At 41.2% G+C, this 5315-nt stretch overlaps 1 long non-coding RNA gene across 1 annotated transcript; it reads right to left on the bottom strand.

Annotated features, from left to right (window-relative positions):
• Positions 1–2396: 2396 nt before the first annotated feature.
• Positions 2397–3898, bottom strand: LOC116572374. Its single transcript, XR_004278280.1, has 3 exons — positions 3765–3898; positions 3052–3057; positions 2397–2408 (listed from the first exon to the last, which is right to left on the bottom strand). It is a non-coding gene; the product is annotated as an uncharacterized LOC116572374 (long non-coding RNA).
• Between the last annotated feature and the right edge of the window lie 1417 nt (positions 3899–5315).

Genomic DNA, 5315 nt, shown 5'->3' with positions numbered 1-5315 from the left:
ACTGGATCATAGGGTAGCTCTATTTTGAACTTTTTGAGGAATCTCCATACTGTCTTCCACAGTGGCTGGATGAGTTTGCCTTCCTGCCAGTGGTGCCCAAGGGTTCTTTTTTTCATCTACATCCTCACCAATATTTGTTGTTTCTTGTATTTTTTGTTGTAGCCATTTTGACAGGTGTGAAGTATTTTCTCTCTACACCTCCTTTGTTGAGGGTTTTTATCACAATTGGCTGTTGTATATTTCGTCAAATGCTTTTTCAGCATTGAAAAAATCCTATGGATTTTATCCTTTCCCTTGTTGATGGGATGTCTCATGTTGACTGATTTGCAAATACTGAGCCACCCTTTCATCCCAGGAATAAATCGCACTTGATCCTGGTGAACGATTTTTTTTTTAAGTATTATTGAAGATTTTTGCATCTATGATTTTGTTTAATGTATTGTTGAAGTTTTTGTTGAAGATTTTTGCGTCTATGTTCATCAGAGATATTAGCTTATAGTTGTCTTTTTTGGTAGGGTTTTTATCTGGTTTTGTTATCAAGGTAATGCTGGCCTCGTAGAATAAAATTTGGAAGCTTTCCTTCCTCTTTTATTTTTTGGAATGGTTTGGAAAGAATAGGTATATAATTCTTCTTTAAATGTTTGGTAGAATTCACCTGTGAAGCCATCTGGTCCTAGATTTTTGTTTGTTGGGAGTTTTTTGATTACTGGTTCAGTTTCATTGCTGATACTAAGCCTGTTCAAATTTTCTAATTCTTCTTGGCCCAGTTTTGGGAGGTTGTATGTTATCCATTTCTTTTAGTTATTCAATTTGTTGACATTACAAGTTTTCATAATATTCTCTTACAATCCTCTGTATGTCTGTGGTGTCAGTTGTTATTTCTACTCTTTCATTTCTGATTTTGAGTCTTCTCTCTCTCTCTGATGAGTCTGATTAAAGGTTTATCAATTTTATTGATCTTTTCAAAGATCCAGCTCTTAGTTTCATTAATCTATTATGTTGGGGTTTTTTAGTTTCTCTTTTGTTTATTTCTCCTCTAATCTTTATTATTTCCTTCCTTCTACTGGTAGGCTTTGCTTATTCTTCTTTCTCTAGCTCCTTTAGTTGTAAGGTTAGGTTTGAGGTTTTCCTTGCTTCTTGAGGCAGGCCTGTATTGTTATAATCTTTCCTCTTAGAACAGCTTTTGCTGCATCCCAAAGATTTTGAATTGTTGTACTTTCAATTTCATTTGTCTCCATGTGTTTTTTGATTTCCTCTGATTTCTTGGTTGACCCTTTCATTGTTTAGTAGCAGGTTATTTAACCTCCATGTATTTGTGGTCTTTCTGCATTTTTTTTCTTGTGGTTGATTTTTCTTTTTCTTTTTCTTTTTTTTAATATTTAGAGAGAGAGAGAGAGAGAGAGAGAGAGAGAGTGTGTGTGTGTGTGTATGTGAGAGAGAGGGAATACAAGCAGGGGAAGCAGGAGAGGGAGAAGAAGGTTTCCTGCCAAGCAGGGAGCCTAATATAGGGCTTGGTCCCAGGATCCTGGGATCCATGACCTCCGTTTAATGACCAAGCCACCCAGGCACCATTGTGGTTGATTTCTAGTTTTGTAGTGTGGAGATCAGAAAAAAATAGATGTTATGCCTTCGATTTTTTGAATTTGTTGAGACTTGTTTTGTGGCCTAATATGTGTTCTATTCTGGAGAATGTCCCATGTGCACTTGAAAAGAATGTTTATTCTGCTGTTTTAGGGTGGAATGTTCTGAATATGTCTATTCAGTCCATCTGGGCCACTCTTACCTTGTTGATTTTGTCTTTGGATGATCTGTCCATTGTGGTAAATGGGTGTGTTAAAGCCCCTACTATTATTGTATTATTATTATTATTATTGATTGGTTTTTTATGTTTGTTATTAGGTGCTTTATGTATTTCAGTGCTCCCATGTCTGGTGCATAAATATTTACAGTTGTTATATCTTCTTGTTGGATTGTTCCCTTTATCATTTGTGTCTTTCTTTATCTCTTGTTCTAGTCTTTGTCCAGTGTAAGTATTGCTACCCCAGCTCTCTTTTCACTTTCATTTGCATGATAAATGCTTTTCCATTCCTTCACTTTCTTTTTTTTTCTCTTTTTTAAAAAAAAAGATTTTATTTATTTATTTGACAGAGAGAGAGATCACAAGAAGGCAGAGAGGCAGGCAGAGAGAGAGGGGGAAGCAGGCTCCCTGCTGAGCAGAGAGACTGTTGCAGGGCTCGATCCCAGGATCCTGAGATCATAACCTGAGCTGAAGGCAGAGGTTTAACCCTCTGAGCCACCCAGATTCCCCTCACTCCTTCACTTTCAATCTGCATGTGTCTTTAGGTCCAAAATGAGTCTCCTATAGGCAGCATATAGATGGATCTTGGCTTTTTATCCATTCTGTTACCCTGGTCTTTTGACTGGAGCAGGTAGTCCATTTACATTCAAAGTAATTATTAATAGGTATGTACTTATTGCCATTTTGTTACTTGTTTTGTGGTTGGTTTTTATAGTTCTTCTCTGTTCCTTTCTCCTCTTACTCTCTCCTCTGATGGTTTGCTGGCTTTCTTTAGTGATATACTTAGATTTCTTTCTTTTTATTTTTTGCATATCTGTTACTGGTTTTTGACTTGCAGCTGTCATTAGGTTTACATATAATATCTTCTGCATGTAACAGTCTATATTAAGTTGATGGTTGCTTAAGTTTGAAGCTATTTTTTTACTCCTCTCACCCCACATTTTAGGTATACGGTGTCATACTTTACATCTTTTTATTTTGTGAATCCCTGGACTGATTTTTATAGAGAAACTTCATTTTACTGCTTTTATGCTTCCTACTTTTCTTACTTCTGCTTATGGTCTTTCCTTTCCACTCAAAGAGTCCCCTTTAACATTTCTTGTAGGGCTGATTTAATGGTAATGAATTCCTTTAACTTTTGTTTGTCTGGGAAACTCTTTATCTCTCCTTCTATTTTGAATGATAGCCTTGCTGGATAGAGTATTCTTGACTGCAGGTTGTTTTCTTTCAGCAATTTGGCTATATCATGCCACTCTCTTCTGGCCTGCAAAGTTTCTGCTGAAAAGTCAGCTGAATGCCTTACGGGTTTCCTTTGTATGTGAGTGTTTCCTTTCCTCTTGCTGCTTTTGAAATTCTCTCTTCACTACTTTTTGCCATTTTAATTACTATGTGTCTTGGTGTGGGACACCTTGGGTTGATTTTATTGGAGTTCTTTTGTTCCCCTTGGATCTGAATTTCTATTCCTTCTCCAGATTTGGGAAGTTTTCAGCTATTATTTCTTCAAATAAATTTTCTGACCCTTTTTTCTCTCTTCTCCTTCTGAGATGCCTATAATGTGAATGTTATTACGCTTGATGGTGTCACTGAGTTCCTTCAGTCTATTTTCAATAATTATTCTTTTTCCTCTCCCTTCTGTTCAGCTTGATTGCTTTCCATTACTCTGTCCTCCAGGTTGCTGATCCGTTCTGCTTCCTCTGGTCTGCTATTTATTCCCTCAGTATATATTTAATTTCAGTTTTTGAGTTCTTCGTCTGTGATTGGTTCTTTTTTATGTTGTCTGTCTCTTTGTTGAGGGTCTTACTGAGGTCCTCCACTATTTTCTGAAGTCCAGTAAGTATTTTTATGACCATTACTTTATATTCTCTATCGGGAATATTACTTGTTTCTATTTTACTTAGGTCACTTCTGTGATTTTGTCTTGTTCTTTCATTTAGGACATACTCCTCTGTCTCATTTTTTCTGTAACTTTCTCTTTCTATGTATTAGGAAAGCCAGCTATCTCTCCTGCTCTTGAGAGTAGTGGCCTTATGAGGAAGAAGTCCTATAGTGCCCTTCAGTACAATATCCCCTGTTCCCAGAACCTGGCGCTTTAGGAGTGTCTCCTATACATGTTGTATGTGCCCTTCCTGTTGTGGTTGAGCCCCATGTCCTTCATTCCGGTCATTGGCAATGGCTCTCTTTGCCTGTTGTGAGGGGTGTTTGGTCTCTGTCTTGTTAGAGGGCCAGTCTGGAGCTGCCTTCAGTTTGAGTTGAGTCAGATCAGGCATTTGCCCAAGATGCAGTAGCACCAAAGTGCTGTTCCCTAAGAAGCTTGCACTGGTGGGCAGGGGCTGCTGTCTGACCCGATGTCTGCCCCCAGCTCTCTGCTGTGGCCTCAGTTGGATTGTATGTGTGGTCATCTTCCCCTCTCCCCGGGGCAAGAGTCATCTCAGAGTGGAGCTGGCTCCTGTCTGGGCTGCTTGCACACTGCAAGGCTTGTGACACTGCTTTAGATGGGCTCTGGCCAAGGGTGTATTGGAGGGGATTAGTTCACAGGAGAACTTGGGGGTGGGGGACAGGTCATAAGGTCTGCACTGGTCTGCTGTGGAAGGAGGCCTGCAGCCACCCGGAAAAACTCCTGCCCAGGCAGGAATGGAGGCAGCGGGTGTGCAGGAGAACTCAGAGGCAGGGCACACACTGTTAGCAAGTGAGTTGGAGTATGTGCCTGCTGATCTGGTTCCTCTGTGTGTCTGTGTGTCTGGGCTGGGGGGCAGGGGAGGGCAATGACACCACCAGCTCTTTTGTTCTTGGAGAAGTCTCCCGAAGGGTCCCTCCATCTCCAGCACATGCTCAGAAATTAGTAAATAAATCTCCTGAGTAAGCCAGTCTCCTCCTGTATACCCAGTTTTTCAAGCTGCTGCTTCTATGCTCCATCTCCATGGGGCTGTTGTGCTGTCTCTTTAAGGGCTAGGATTATTTCCTGTCACCCCCCACCCCCAACTCTCCTGGAGCTGCTGATTCTTAAAATTCTGGGTATTGAGCCCCACTGCTTACCAGGCCCCTCTGGTTTTCCCAAAGCCAAATGTTATGGGGATTTGCTTTCCCCTTGTGGGTTCCTGGGGTGCCTAGCATGGGAGTTTGCTCCTCTCCCCTCTCTGTGCCCACCACATCCCTCCCTCCTGCAGATAACTCTCTGCCCTTCCTACCCTCTTTGATGCGGCCTCTTCTCTACACTTATCTGGGGAGAGTTTGTTCTGCCAGGCCTTGGGTCATTTTCTGGGTGACTTATACTAGTATGGGTGTTATCTACGACAGCTTAGGGTCCTCCTACTCCATCTTCCCCGGAAGGCTAGTTCAATGCCCTTTAAAGAACATTCCTGGAAGCCCCACCTAGAGACTTCTGATTAGATCTCCTTGGTCAGAACTATAGGTGGGGGTGGACCCCCAGAGCTGGAGGTGGGATATGAAAGGCAAAGCCCTCCCCCCAACCTAGACCCCAACACAGGCTAAGTATGAGGACTGTCTGGTTGTCAGAGCA

Source organism: Mustela erminea, chromosome 13, assembly GCF_009829155.1.
Source record: "Mustela erminea isolate mMusErm1 chromosome 13, mMusErm1.Pri, whole genome shotgun sequence".
Taxonomy (NCBI): Eukaryota; Metazoa; Chordata; class Mammalia; order Carnivora; family Mustelidae; genus Mustela; species Mustela erminea.
The sequence above is the reverse complement of the archived record's forward strand: the minus strand, read 5'-3'. Positions and strand labels throughout refer to the sequence as shown.